This window comes from Protopterus annectens, chromosome 4.part1, assembly GCF_019279795.1.
Source record: "Protopterus annectens isolate FY-2018-M chromosome 4.part1, PAN1.0, whole genome shotgun sequence".
Lineage (NCBI taxonomy): Eukaryota > Metazoa > Chordata > Ceratodontiformes > Protopteridae > Protopterus > Protopterus annectens.
This window is the reverse complement of record NC_056734.1, coordinates 136,986,117-137,002,171: the sequence shown is the minus strand read 5'-3', so window position 1 is coordinate 137,002,171 and position 16,055 is coordinate 136,986,117. Positions and strand designations below refer to the sequence as shown.

The 16,055-nt window shown below is 41.4% G+C and overlaps 1 long non-coding RNA gene across 2 annotated transcripts in view; it reads right to left on the bottom strand.

Moving 5' to 3' along the window:
- Nucleotides 1-2,416: 2,416 nt before the first annotated feature.
- Nucleotides 2,417-16,055, bottom strand: part of LOC122800778 — a 1,511,100-nt gene continuing 1,497,461 nt past the window's right edge. The window contains exon 6 of one of the 2 annotated variants that reach the window (XR_006364639.1): nt 2,417-2,604. This is a non-coding gene — a long non-coding RNA (uncharacterized LOC122800778). The remainder of the gene's footprint in view (nt 2,605-16,055) is intronic. The other variant, XR_006364640.1, reaches the window with a different exon arrangement.

Here is a 16,055-nt window from a genome sequence, read left to right as displayed (position 1 = left end):
AAACATTGGTGTTCTCCCACTGAAAACACTGGAACATTCTTGAAATAGTCTCAGAAAAAAATAAACTCCCACAGGGGAGATTCACAAACTGAGCTCCTGAGTCTGAATCAGAAATTTGAGGAGAAAGCCCTGCATCTGTTCCTTATCTTCCTGTCCAGATTCATAATCCTGAATGTCTTCAGGAAACGAGGTATCCCACTTTCTTTTACCAGAAAGTAGTTGATGAGATCAGACAGGAGTCCCCGTGGACTATGATGTTTGCAGATGACATTGTGATCTGTAGTGAGAGTAGGGAACAAATGGAAGAGACCCTGGAGAGGTGGAGATATGCTCTAGAGAGAAGAGGAATGAAGGTCAGCAGGACTAATACAAAATATGTGTGTGTCAATGAGAGGGAGGATACAGGAATGGTGAGGATGCAGGGAGTAGAGCTGGTGAAGGTGGATGAATTTAAATACTTGGGATCAACAGTTCAGAGTAATGGTGAGTGTGGAAGAGAGGTGAAGAAAAGAGTACAGGCAGGATGGAGTGGGTGGAGAAGAGTGTCAGGAGTGATTTGTGACAGACGAGTACCAGTAAGAGTGAAAGGGAAGGTCTACAAGAGGGTAGTGAGACCAGCTATGTTATATGGGTTGGAGACAGTGGCACTGACAAAAAGGCAGGAGTCAGTGCTTGACATGGCAGAGCTGAAGATGTTATATGGGTTGGAGACAGTGGCACTGACAAAAAGGCAGGAGTCAGTGCTTGACATGGCAGAGCTGAAGATGTTAAGATTTGCACTGGGTGTGACGAGGATGGACAGGATTAGGAATAAGCATATTAGAGGGTCAGCCCAGGTTGGAAGGTTTGGAGACAAAGACAGAGAGGCAAGATTACGTTGGTTTGGACATGTGCTGAGGAGGGATGCAGAGTATATTGGGAAAAAGAATCTAAGGATGTAGCTGCCAGGTAACAGGAAAATAGGAAGGCCTAAGATAAGATTTATGGATGTGGTGAGAGAGGACATGCAGGTGGTTGGTGTGACAGAGCAAGATGCAGAGGACAGGAAGAAATGGACACAGTTGATCTGCTGTGGCAACCCCTAATGGGAGCAGCTGAAAGAAGAAAAAGTTGATAAGAAGGATCAGCAGCCTGAATTAAAACCTGAGCCAAATGCAGTAAATTTCTCCTGTTTAAGGGAAGTTGAGAAGTATTACATGTTTCGTTTTCTACTTCTTTTTGATAGGAAAAATGAGGCCAATGGTGTTATTAATGGCAACAGCTGCCCCACTAATGAGCACAACACACTGACAAAACAGGGAAGCCTTCCCTGTTCCCTCTCCTAGGGCCAAAAAGAATGTCTTTCCCTTGCCCACTGAGGGGACCCCAACATCTGCAGAAGATGCATCCAACCCCAGGTTCATAGTGGCTGTAGGAGCGACACCACAGGGATCCTGGGTAAAATCTGCGTGGTCTGAGGTACAACTAAGGGCCACAGCAGTGTCACCTACCTATGGTTGAGGCAAACTGGAAGTCTGCTGTGGTGGCAAAGGCTTTTTCTTTTTGTGACTGGAAGGCCCAACCACAGGACCAACAGTTTGTTCCATGTTCAAACCAAAAATGTTGCATCTTTCCCAGGGAAACAAGCATCAAAAGCTGGTAAAATTTAAGTCTTTAAGGTCACTTCTTCCACATAAAACCACAACAAAAGGAACTTTAAAACATTATGCCAGCCCCAAAAAATGTAAAATAAACACAATTTCTCCACAGAAAAAAATGGCTGAATTACTAAATATCTCTTAAACCGGACAGGAAAAAAGACTGATCTCATTTAAAAGTACAATACAGTCTTGAGTGAGTCCATTAAAACCCAAACTCCCTGGTGTAAAATAACTCTCCTGAAAAAGAAAGTGCGAATAAACTAATTTTTGAAATGGAAGATTTTTCCTTCAGAGGAAAGAGGAGCATACTCTTCAGCAGCAGGAAAGCTCTGAAAGACTTGGCACCCACACCTGTCATTTTCATCACCTCAGCTCAAGCTGCCTAACAGTTTGGATGCGTGGAAGCTGCCCTGAAGCTTTGGTAGCTGGCTAGCTGTTATATCCTATGCAGGATATAACCAATTTAGCTAATGTTACTGCAGCAGTGATCGATATGATGAACATGTATATCAGTTTCTGCCCACAGTAGTCCTTCAACATAGAAACACATTACAGCTAAACCTATTTCGAAGCAGCAGAAATATTTTAGCAAAAATGATATGGCCACAAAGTTGCTAAAATAAAAATCATAGATGTGTACACACTTCATGCCTTAATATAATGCAATGAAGGATATAGTACAAACTACAAAATTTAAAACAATTCTACATCATCTTCAAAATAAACTTTCTTGGTGAAAAGTCAGTTTTAAGCATAAACTGAAAACATACCAAGTGGCACAGTGGTAGAGTGCAATCCTGCCTCCTTATACTGTTATGGCTCTTCAGTTTCTTTTCATCTGGAGTGCCTTTTGTGTTGAGTCGGTACATCCTCCCTGTGTCTGAATAGATTGTTGCCAAGTTATCGAGATTCCTCCCACATCCCAAAGATATCACTAGCTGAACTAGCATTCCTTTCAAATTGCCTGTACAGTGGATATAAAAAGTTTACACACACCTGTTAAAATGCCAGGTTTTTGTGATATAAAAAAATGAAACAATAAATCATTTCAAAACTTTTTCCACCTTTCATGTGACCTATAACCTGGACAATTCAATTGAAAAACAAACAAGTCTGTTAGGGGAATAAATAAAAAAATGTACAATAAGCTGGCTGCATATACTTTATTGGAGCACCTTTTGATTTAATTACACTATTCAGTCTTCTTGGGTAGGAATCTATCAGCACGGCACATCTTAATTTGACAATATTTGCCCACTCTTCCTTGCAAAAGCACTCCAAATCGGTCAGATTGCAAGGGCATCTCTTGTGCACAGCCCTCTTCAGGGCACCCCACAGATTTTCTATTGGATTTGGGTGTGGGCTCTGGCTGGGCCATTCCAAAACTTTAATTTTCTTCTGGTGAAGCCATTTTTTTGTTGATTTAGATATATGCTTGGGGTCATTGTCGTGCTGAAAGGTGAAATTTGTCTCCATCTTCAGCTTTCTAGCAGACGCCTGAAGGTTTTGGGCCAAAAGTGACTGGTACTTGGAACGGTTCATAATTCCCTCCACCTTGACTAAAGCCCCAATTTCCAGCTGAAGAAAAGCAACCCCAAAGCATGATATTGCCACCACCATGCTTCACCGTGGGGATGGCATTCTTTTGGTGATGCAAAGTGTTGTTTTTGCACCAAACGTACCTTTTGGAATTGTGGCCAAAAGTTTAACCTTGGTCTCATCAGACCATAACACATTTTCTCCACATACTTTTGTGAGAAGTCATGTATTGTTTTGCAAATTTTAGCAGGACCTGGATGTTTTTCTGTGTAAGAAAAGGCTTCCGTCTTGCAACCTTACCCCATAGCCAAGACATACGGAGAAAATGGGAGGTTGTTGTCAAATGTAGTACACAACCAGTACTTGCCAGTAATTCTTGCAGCTTCTTCAGTGTTACTGTAGGTCTCCTGGTAGCCTCCCTGACCAGTTTTCATCTGGTCTTTTCATCAGTTTTGGAGGGACATCTAGTTCTTTGCAACATCACTGTTGTCCCATATTTTCTCCACTTTTTGATGACTGTGTTCCATGGTATATCCAATGCTGTGGACATTTTTTGTATCCTTTTCCTGACTGATACCTTTGAGATCCCTTTGATGCTTTGTAAGCTCTCTTGCTGTAGAATGCAACGGAGTAAATGTCAAGAAAAATCCTTCTAGGACAGCTGAACTTTATTTGGGGTTAATCAGAGTCGCTAAATGATGGCAGGTGTGTACCCAAGAAGACTGAATGCTGTAATTAAATCAAAAGGTGCTTCAGCAAAGTATTAGCTTAAGGGTGTGCCCACTTATGCAACCAGCTTATTGTACATTTTTTTATTTTTTATATACATTTCCCTAATACATTTGTTTTTCAATTGAACTGCACAGGTTATAGATCACATTAAAGGTGGGAAACGTTTTGAAATTATTAATTGTGGTCTCATTTTTTAATATCACAAAAACCTTGCATTTTAACAGGGGTGTATAAACTTTTTATATTCACTGCAGTTACACATTATTTGTTAGTCCATCCTGTAATGTGCTGGTGCCTTGTCCAGGATTAGTTTCATTGTTTTACTCCCACCAAATGGTAGGATAAGCTCTGGCTCCTTTGTGACCCTGAACTGGACCAGGTAGGTAACTGGAAATAAATAAGTAGAACACAAAAGAGTTGTCATTAGCTGGCACTATGAGACTGGAATAATGAAAATGTGTAGCAAGTATATTTACTATGTAAATCTCAAATCTATCTTCCAAAGTTATGCTAGATAATCCTAACATTGAATCTTTGTGGCTGTGTAATGCAGCACATTCAAATCACCAGAGCTGCCAACATTACAGGCATCTGTATTCATTAGTGCTAAACAGCTCCTCCCACTGACATGACAACATATGCATTCAGCAGTACTAAACAGCTTCTTCCACTGACATCGCACCTGTACTCATTAGCACTGAACAACTCCTCCCAGTGACATTACAACATGGCATTATAAAGTAGGTGGTACCTCAGACACGCATTAAGGTTTTTTTCACCTTCCCACTACTAAAAAAAAAAAAAAAAAAAAAAAAAAAAAGGAAGTTATGTACTCAACATTACATCTGTGCTGTCCAATTTTATTCCACCTCAACTTATGGATCTTGGATCTGACTTGGCTGCTTCTATCAGATCCTCGGACCCAAACTCTCAAGCTCCTTCATTTACCCATAATACCCTGCCCATTTGACATACCTCAAACCTAGTTTGCTGCTCATAGAAGACAGTGTACAATATCTTAATAGGATTCAAGAAGGCATAGCAATAGGAAAACAAGAGCTGGAGCCCAAACAAGGAACAGCAGTTCCAAAACCGAAACTCTTAGGCCTATCCAGAAGCAATGGGAAAGGGGTTAGGTGGGCAGGAAGTTGAGGAAGAAGAAAAATGGTCAACACAGATAAAGGTATGTACTCACCATAACATTAAGTCTGACAGTTATTTTCATTCATTCCTCAGCTGATGGGACAGAGTCCCCAGCTAGATGAAACTTGGGTGGTCCTCAAGGAATGATATTCCAGAGTACAGCTGAGCCAAAGGCAGCTTTGTTCCTAGAAACCAGATCTAATTTGTAATGTGCAATAAAAGTATGAACACTGGACTAAGTAGCAGCTGCACAAATATCAGTAATGGAAGCCCTTGACCATAAAGCTGAGGACACTGACACAGACCTCGTGGGATGAACTCTAGGAGGCTTAGACAAAGATAATTCTCTTACTGCAGACAAAAGAGATGCAATCAGTTAAACATTTGGCCAATGTGACTTTGGACATGGACTTTCCCAATCTATTAGGTAAGGAGGATACAAACTGGTCAGTCTACCAGAAATATTTTGTTCTTTGGAGATAAAAAGGAAGTGGTCTGTGCACATCCAAAACACAGAGCATGGACTCTCCCATAACTTGAGAAATTTGGAAAGAAAGGTCAATGACCTGGTTAACAGACTCAGCAGCTACCTTTGGCAAAAAGGATGGGTTGGTCTGCAAAGACATCCCTGTCTTTGTGGAAAACCAGGAACTGAAATTATGAAGAGAGAGCCTGGAGTTCTGATACTCATCTGGCTGATGTGATAGCAACTAGAAAAAATTTTGTTTTGAGACAAAAGATTTCAATATGACCTGATTAAGGATTCAAAGGGGCTTTGGGTCAGAGTTTGAAGGAAAATAGCTGAAACTCAATGAGGAGTTGGATCCTTCAGTGTAGGTAGAAGTAAAAAAAATGTTAATTTGAGAAAAGCTTCACATAATTTAGAAGTTAAGGTAGAATTATTCTTGCCTAGATGGAAATTTGAAGTGGTAGCCACATGGACCTTAACAGTAGAAAATCTATCCCCTTCAATAAAAACTGAAGCAAAAAAATCAAGTATAGCTGGTGCAGGGATGGTGGGGGGGGGGTCCAGATCTCTCCCATTTAGTTTTGTAAATCTCTCTAGTAGAAGCTTTCTAAGAAGATAAAATAGGATGGGCTGGAGACGACAGCCTGGGCTGTCTAGCAGTCAGTGCAATTGGAGAAACCATGTGGTCAGTTTGAGGCCTGTTCTGTCCGGATGAGTTATACCGGTCAGGTGAGATAGGAGGTCTGGGCTGGGATCCAGTATTCACAGCAGATGTAGAAGGTGAGGCTAGAGGAAGGGAAACTAAATTTGATAAGGCTAAAGGGATGCAATGAGGATAACTGTCGTCTTCAACTGGTCAGGGCAAAGAACCTGCTGCACTTGTTATTAAGGGGAGAAGTGACTAGGTTACACAGCATGACTGGCCCCACTGAAGGAAAATTCTCTCTACCACGTTGAGATTGAGAAACCACCTGTGAGGCATCAGAATGGACCAGCTTAGTTTGTCCAAATTCACACTGGCTTTCCCTGGTAATGTGTGTTGCTATTAGAAAGCATTCTAGAAGAGATTGTCCATTGCCACACACTCATTGCTTCTCGACAAAGTGAATAAGATTTGGTTCCTCCCTATTTGTTGATGTACCAGACTACGGACATATTGTCTGTCTGAATAGTAACTGTACTGAATAAACCACTTTAAAACAATTTCAAAATAACAAAAAAAAAAAAACAAACTCCAGGGTGCTAGAACAGAGCTGCAACAAGTTTAATAAAGCGCTTTTCATTTGAATCTAGGTTCAAACTTCATCAGACTAACAAAAAAGCAAAAGCATAGCTTATTATTACATAAAGGTCACATGATGCTCCCCTTACAATCAGAGAAAGGGTATTGATTAATTGCATCATGAATCCCCACCCAGCAAAATTCATTCAGAAAACCTTGAATGAATATGTTAAAGACCTATGCTTTAACAAATGCAACTAAATTAGAAACCAAGTTAAAAACCTGAATGTTAAAAAATGTTAAGCTATACACTACACCTAGTGAAACATAAACATTAGTTGTTTTTAAAACAACATTGTTACACAAATTCATAGAATTTATGTCCATACAAGTATTAGTAGATTCCCTGATAAGCGAGGTGAAATTAAAGAGGTTCATAGGAACATGTGCCCCCATTTTGAGCACTAGTGATACTGATTCTACCATAGTTAGTGAGCAGCTGATCATTACCTCAGAATCAACGGTGGACAAACCCAGTGACTTCATGCCGAGTTTAATTACAACCTTTAGTGCAGACAAACTGTGAGATTCATTGTAGGTAAGAACTGGGATATATTAAACAGTGATCTTGAATTATTCCATAAAGTAGGGAGTTTTCCCAAAATTATCTTTAAGAGAGGCCCTAATTTGAAAAATCTACTGGAGTCTAAAATTACTAGAATGTCAAGCCAATTAAGAACATAGAAGCGTGAATCTTGTAGATTTTGCAAGTTTATAGAAGTGGGAACAACTTTTAACATCAATGACACAGTATATAGAATAAGAAATAAATTCAACTGTAACTCAAAGCCTGTAGTCTACCTTGCCAAATTCCAACAATGCCCCATTTACTATATAGGTAAAACGGAATGTAGATTCTGTGAATGTCAGTATGCCATTAGTAAAGGTAAGGAGGATAATGCTTTAGCAAAACACATCTTGATAGAAAAGGACCATACATTTAAATTCCTAGTAATAGATTGTGTTTCACATGATATTAGAGGGAGGCCTGAAGGCTTGAAGTTGGAAGAACTGGAGTTACTTTGGCAAATCAAATTAAATGCGTACAGGTATCCTGGACTAAATGATTCCTGTTCAACTGCTTAAGTTTGGCAAGGTAGACTTGAAAGTTTTAGTAAATACATTTAACATTTTTATAGGTATTGGATTTATGAAATATAGTGTAAAAAATCTCCTTCAGTGCATTTATTACTGAGTGGTGGAGATGAATTATTTAATCTTTAACAATTTTATTTTAGACTTTTTTCTTGTAATTTTGTGATATGGCTATGTATTTTAATCGAAAGCATAGGTTAGATATATTAAAAAGTGATGTACTTATATGGACATGTATTTTATGAATTTAATAATTTAATGTAATAGTATTAAGCTATGCTTTTACTTTTTTGTTAATGTCTGATGAAGTTTGAACCTAGATTCAAACAAAAAAGCACTTTATAAAACTTGTTGCAGCTTCGTTCTAGCACCCCAGAGTTTTTTTTTAGTTATTTTGAATATTAACTGCTCCAGACAGAAGAGCATCTTGAAAAGCCTGCAATGCTAGAAGGACTCCTCTCATTTCCAGGACATTGATATGCAACTCGGCATCTTCTGAAGACCATGTACCTTAGAAAGTAGTGCCCTGTACCCTGGCTGGGAGGTGTTGATAGTTACCATGTGCAGGGGGAAAACAGATGGACTGTCTTTGGAAACTTCATTTGAGTGCAACCACTGAAGAAGATATATTTTGCAAGCTTGTGTGATCCTGACTGGGGTGGATAAAGGCTGCTGAGAAATGGACCACTGTACCAACAGGGTCCACTGCATAATTTGCATTTGAAACCTGGCTAAAGAAACTGGGGTGATAGCTGCTGCCATGGATCTGAAAGCATGTATGATTAGTCATGCTGACAGAGAAAAATGTCAGATCACTTTCTTGACCTAGGATTTGAGTGTCTAGATTCGAGTTGAAAGGAGAGAGGCTATCTGGTTGGCTGTGTCCAGACAAGCACCTACAAACTCCCGACTCTGCAAGTGTGAGATGTGATTTGCTGTTAACTGACTGCAATGCCAAGATGTAGAATCAACTGCAGTAAGTAGTGTCTTGCCTGTAGGAGTAGTTGCCTGATTGGGGCAGTTAGGAGCCAGTCATCCAGGTATGGAAACACTCGGAATACCAGCAGTCTCAAATGAGCTACCACCATGCATTTGGTGCCCACACTAGGGGCTGTGGTGAGACCAAAAGCAATGCACTGAACTGGTAAAGGCTGGCTCCCACCCGGAAGCACAAATATATTTTGGAGCACCTGTTCATTTTGATGAATACATCCTGAAGATTTATCAGGCACATCCAATTATCCTTTCTTAGTAGGGGTAGAATGGAGGGAACCATGACCATCCAGAGCCTTGAATATTGGACAAAACATATTCCTAAGGCAGACAAGGTCTTTCCTGGTTTAGTTTGCTGAGATCCAGGATGAGTCTCAAAGTCCCATCTTCTTTGGCATTAAGAAGAATCTTGAGTGGGTCCAGAATCCTCTCTGGTCTGGTGGGACCTTCTGGAAGGCTATTTTCCACCAGCTTTTCTATTTCTAAGGCTGCTGCTTTCCTTTGGTTGGGTGGAAGATTGGGGATTCTCTTCAATCTGGTAGGGGAGATATAGTAAATGGTATGACAACCTCTAGATACAATTCTCTGCATCCAGGAATATTTTGTTATGGATAGCTAGGCTCTTTGGTACAGAGACAAACACCCTCTGATTCCCTCCAGAGGGCAACAGTTGGGCAGCCCTTCAGGAGCACTGATGGGGTTCGACTCAAAGAATCCCAGAAACCCTGGTTCTGCAGTCACCTCTGTTGTGGGGGCACAGTCTTTCAATAGTTCTCTCAGGGCAGAAGGGGGAATTCTATCTCTTTTTGAGCCTTGGGAAGGACCCTGGGATTTATGGAACCACATTTTTCTACCTCCTCTGACTCTGGGAAAAGGGTCTTTGAGGGGTAGAAAACCATATCCCTAAGGCAGACCAGGTCTTTCCTTCTTGCTCACATCTGAAGTGTGTGTCTCACTTTAGGGGCAAATAAGGAAGATCCAGCAAATGAAGAATTGATGAATGAAGACTTAAAGGGCTCCACAAAATTGCATAGATGCATCCATGAATGTCTCCTAATGGCAATGCCTGTACCCACCACCCATGAGGTATCTTCCGCTACATAGGAGATCAGCCTCATGGATGCATTGGACATCAATTGTAGGGTGGCCAGTTGCAAGGAGACTATTTTGAGCTTTGGCAGACATGGACCAAGGAAGAGATCTGGAGAGTTCTTTAGTCAAATCTGTCTGTGATCTTGTAAAATGTCCCAGATAACTCAACAACTGCAGAGCAAAGTTCGCTGAAGTATAAATGTGCTTACCAAAGCTGTCCAAGGCCCTGAACTCCCTGTTAGGGGGATGGACAGAAGTGTTCTGCAAGATGTTTTTTAGTGGCCACTGCCACAACCATGGTATCAACTGGGACCCCCCTAGCTCCAGTGTCTCCTGTCCTTGGGAGGGACTAAAAATTTGAATGCTTAGAAAGGGCTCTACTGTAACCAGCTCCTTCCACACCTGGTGAGAAACAAGCTCTATAAGTTTATCAGCTGGTGGGGGTCACCCAAGACATAGTTGGGCCAGACCTGAAAGCCTCTAAGAACACAGACTCCTCTTGGGAAGGGGTATCACAAGACTAACCACCTTTTTGTATTAACAGCTCAAGAATGTCTCCAAATGAGACATCTGCAGGTGGAGATCTGGGGGACCCTTCCATTTCATTGATATTGGTGCCCTCCATGACAGATTCCTAAAGGAATACAAGTGTCTCCTTTTACACATTCTCTTCCAAGGGACCTAATCAGCAGGATGGTATGGTGAGGTATCAGAAGAGATGGGGGAGTCCTGAGTAACTGACTGGAGACTTGAACTGACTGGCTGTCCTAGTGGAATGGAAGAATGAGGCTTAAAGAAAAAACAAGGAGGTAAACTGCTTTGATCCAAGGGAGGTAGGGATCTCCTTTCTCCAGGTAAAAAAAAAAGTCCCTCTCCATAATCTTGGAGGATGAGTACTTAGAGGAGACTGAAGCAGACTGTAACAGAGCTGACATCTCCTGAACCACCAGCCCCTGTAACCCAGCAAGCACTCCACCCAAGGATGGAGTTGGATCAAAGCTGTCTAGTGACAAGGTTCCAAGGGGCAGGGATGGCTCTGATAACTTTGGAGTAAACTCTTGTCCCCCAGATCAGGTGCCAGTGATTCAGCTCAGTCTCGCCCTCTGGCTCCTAAAAGCTCAAATCTGACAACACGGGCAAGTGACCAGAGTCAAAAAATAATTGTCTTTGCCTCTGATGAGGACATCCCCAGGAATCTCAGATCTGAAGGCTCTGAAACAGCAGGTCAGATTGGAGAAAGAGAAAACTAAAGGGAAGTAGTCACAGGCAGGGTCATGGATCCAATGGGAGATGGAGCCCAGATTACCACCTCTGGATCTGAGCTCTGAGGATTTTTCTCATCATCCTATACAGCTGCAGCCTCAGATAAAATCCTGCAAGACATGAGAGAAGAAATCATAAATTAAGGTCTAGAATGTTTGCAGGGAGATTTCTGAAAGGGGAAGTAAGCAGAGATGTTATCAGATCTGGTAGGGTAAGAGATGACCAGATCTGAGGTAATTTGGATCTGGATTTGGAGGGATCCAAAGTGGTCAGATCCGACTTTAATACTGTTGCAGGTGGCTCCGTGGAAGGCACTGAAGAGGATGTGGGATCCAGAGATCTCTTTTGAGAGTTTTTGTTCTTGGGAGCAGAGTGGGTTTCTCTTTGGCAGTTTTCTTTGACAGGATTTGGGCCCCCGCTGAAGAGGAAGGGGAATGGAGAAGGTCCTTCAATCCAAGTTTATTCTGTGAGTGCCCTGGAATTGAAACCAGCACATATGGAGCAATATGCATCTGAATGAGCAGTGCCCAAGCAGTATACGCATTCACTGTGGGCATCCAAGTTAGGTATTTTATGCCCACAAGTGAAGCATTTTTTCAACCCAGTAGGTTTATCTGTCATACTGGCATAACTAAGAATGCAAGGCTATGGAAAAAATTTAAACAACAAAGTAGTACTTTTTTCTTAACTTAAGAAAGGAAGACTACCAATAATGGTAGACAAGAAACATCCTAAAAAAGGGATAGAAAAATAGAATAAAGACAGCAAAGTACCAGCAAAGGTATTACAGAGAAATACTGAACTATTGGTAACCACCACAAAGGTTACTGTAGAGGGAAATTTACTACAAAAAGGGGGAAGATGACAAAAGAATCAGTAAAAAGACTAATAGGGAATGAAAAATTTAACTAAGAACTCACTATTTTAACTAGGAATTCACCAAAAGCTTGAGAGTGATAGGCTCAGTGTCTGTAGTGATGTGGCGGCAATTGATAACTGAGGTATGTTAGGCAGGCAGAGCATTGTTGGTAAAGGGAGGAGCTTGAGAGTTTGGATCAGTGGGTCTGGTAGAAGTTACCTAGTCAGATCAGAGACCCATCCATTTGAGGAATAAATGAAAATGACAGCATCAGATCTTATACTACTGTATGAAGGAATGCAAAAAATGATGGAATTAAATAATTACATTTACACACAATGGCAAGATGCCAAACAGGCATCAGGAAGCAGACAGAAAAGAAATCATATCAATCTGCTGCAAGGCGCACACAAAAAAAAAAAAAAAAAAAAAAAAACAATTCTTCCTTCAGGAATCTCAGTTACTGCATTAATATCATGGAACAGAATTCCAATCAAAAAAAAAAAAAAAAAACAGAAAAGAAGGAAGCGCCACAAGAATACAGAAGTCATCAACCCTGTGACAGAAAACCTCTCAGAACAGTCCTTCAGTTCTGGTTTAGCAAAAGCCATTCTCCACTTCAGTGAGTGTGTAGTGTTGACGGTCACTGGCTGGTTAGGGTTGCTGGTCTAGGGCTTGGAGTAAGCACCTCATTGGTTCTTTTGAGCTTTTTTTTTTTTAAACGTTGTTTCAGGTTTCAACCTTCTGTTACTTAAGTTACCTTGTGAGTGTTTCTGCCATTTCACACAGAGCTAAACAGAGGAGGGGCACTGACCACAACTCTGATCTGTGACATATAAGAATAAGTATCCTGTTTTTTTGCTTATTTTTATACAAAGAAGGATCCTTGCTATAAAACAGGACGACAAATACAAGTAACAGGAATTCCAATGTCAAGAAAAAGTACAGTTTTGTACCTACCATAAATGTAGATGTTCGACGATCCACATTGCTGCAGTCCTTACATATGGGGTAGTCCGCTGTCCTCGGTAAGTATTAGGCTGGCGCCAGTCAAAAAACTGACATCAGGACGTCAGGGTACAAAAGCGCATGACCGACGTCATATCCTCAGTCTTTTCTTGCCCCAGATGTCAGAAGGCCCTAAAAAGGAAGGGCAAAGCCAAAAAACAGCAAAAAACAACCAACCACCCCTACACTAACCATATTTACAATATTTACAACCCACACCACACAACCACCTCTAACTACAGAGGGGAAGGAGGACTGCAGCAATGTGGATCTTTGAACATCTACATTTATGGTAGGTACAAAACTGTACTATGTTCTTCATCTCACATTGCTGCAGTCCTTACATATGGGTAGAATCCCAAAGCAGAAGTAAGGGAGGATGGCAAAACTATAAAACATTAGGAGCTGCCAAAATGCCCTGTAAAATTGCAGTGGCAAATCCAGCCCTAGATTTAGAGTAAAGTGGAAGGTGGTAATGCTTAGAGAAAGTATGCACTGAACTCCAAGTAGCTGCCTCCAAAATATCCTTAGTAGCCAAAAAGCTGTTGAAGTGGCAGTAGCCCTAGTGGAATGAGGCCTAATCCCAGATGGAATCTCCTTACCATGATGGGAATAACAGAAAGCAATACAAAAACCAATCCACTTAGAAATAGTTTGTTTTGAAACAGGTTTGCCCTGAGAACACAAAGCAAATGAAACAAACAACTGCTGAGACCGCCTGAACCCTTTTGTTCTGTCCAAATAATATCGCAACTGTCTGTGTATATCCAAAGTGTGCAAAATCTTCTCCCCTTTATTTTGGGGGTTTGCATAAAAAGTAGGCAAATGAATCGTTTGGTTTAAAGCCACACTAGAAACCACTTTAGGCATAAAGGAAGGGTTAAAGACACCCTATCCTTGTGGAAAATTAAGAAAGGCTCAACCGCCATAAGGGCCTGTAATTCAGAAACCCTTCTGATGTAATGGCCAACAAAAAAGCAGTCTTCCATGATAAATATTTCAACTCTGCAGTCGCTGCAGGCTCAAAAGGTTGTAGAGTGAGTTTCTCCAACACAAAATTGAGATCCCAAGCAGGAGTAGGAGCGGGGTCTTATATTCTTTGCCCTCTAAGGAATTGCTTAAACAAAGGATGAGAAAATAATGGCGGGTCACAGTCATAGTGAGCAGAAATTGCTGCAGCATGAACCTTTATAGAGGAGAAGGACAAACCTTTGTCCAATAACTCAGTAAGGTATTGAAGAGCAACACTTAAGTTAGGTTTAGAAACATCAAAGTCCTTTGCTGTACTCCAAATTAAAATTCTCCTCCATTTATCTGCGTAAACTTTCCTTGTACTAGGCCTTCTGGCCTCCAAAATAACATTCAAAACTTGTTGTGGAAGCTGAGACCCTCCAGGGTTTAAAACAGAATATGCCAGGCTGTTAGATGTAGAGAGTGAAGTTTGACATTGAGTAAATGACTGTTCTCCTGAGACAGCAGGTGTGGAATCGAAGGCAAAGGCCATGAGCTCCCCCTCAGACTTCTCAGTAATGGGTACACCAGTGCTGTAAATCATGGTTGGCTTGTCCTGTCTGACCTTCAGGAGCACCTTTGGGAGGAGAGGCAGTGGTGGAAAGATTGCTCCAATTGAATGAGAGAGCATCCATTTTCCAAGCTGTGGGATGAAACCGCAAAACTTTGGCAGCTGGTAATTTAGTGGAGAAGCGAACAGATCTATGTCTGGAGTTCCCCATAACACTGTCAATTTTTGAAATACATGAGGATCCAATTTCCACTCGTGGGGATCCATAATTTGTCTGCTCAACACATCTGCTAAGGAGTTCTGTGCTCCTGGCAGAAACCTTGCCTGAAGATTTAGCTGCAAACTGAGAGCAGTCTCCCACAAAATCATTGCTTGTCTGCATAGAGGATATGAATGTGTCCCCCTTTGCTTGTTGATGTACCACATGACAGTTGTGTTGTCTGTTTGAATCAACACCTGCCCTGGAATAAGTAAATCCTTGAAAGCTATCAATGCAAATTGGACTGCTAACATCTCCTTCAAGTTGATATGTAAATGTTGAAGTCTGGCAGGCCCTTGTACCCATTTCCCATTTAGATGAACTCCCCAAGCTTTGTCTGAGGCATCTGTCGTTAGAATCTCTGGTCGGGTCACAGAGAGTCCCTTGTTTAGGTGACATTCCTGAGCCCACCACAAAAATTCCTTTTGAATGCAAGGTATTATCTGAATGACAGTGTCCATATCTTGGCAGTCATTTTTGAGATACCATTGTAGCTTCCTCATATGCAGTTTGGCATTGGGAAGTACCAGAATACAAGATGCCATGAACCCCAAGGCTTGAAGGACTGTCCTTGCAGTCAGCCTGGACTGACGAGACAATTGATGGAAATAAAGAGAAAGATTCTTTTGTTTGTCCGGGGTCAAAAAGGCCATCTGGGCTGCTGTATTCAGTCTCACACCCAGAAAGCACATGTCCTGAGAGGGTACTAGACTGGACTTTATTTCGTTCACAGAATACCCTAGGCATCTTAACACTGCCATCACATACTGAAGATGATGAAGAAGTTTGTCCTTTCCTTGAGCCAGAATCAGGAAATCGTCCAAATAAGGATAGATTTGTATTCCTCTTAGCCTGAAGAAAGCTACCACTACACTCTGGGCACAGTAGATAAGCCAAAGGGCAATGCAGAGAACTGATAATGAAAAGTCCCAGCCAGCAACGCAGATTCCTGCAACTGGGCCTGATAGGAACATGAAGATAAGCCTCCTTGAGATCCAGAGTCACCATCCAGTGATCTTTGCCCAGCAGAGGTAAAAGCTGCTGTAACGTCAACATTTTGAACTTGGGAATGTCCAGATATGTGTTGAGGATAGATAAGTCCAAAATGGGTCTCCATGTGTCCCCTTTCTTTGGTACTAGAAACAGGCGAGAATAAAAT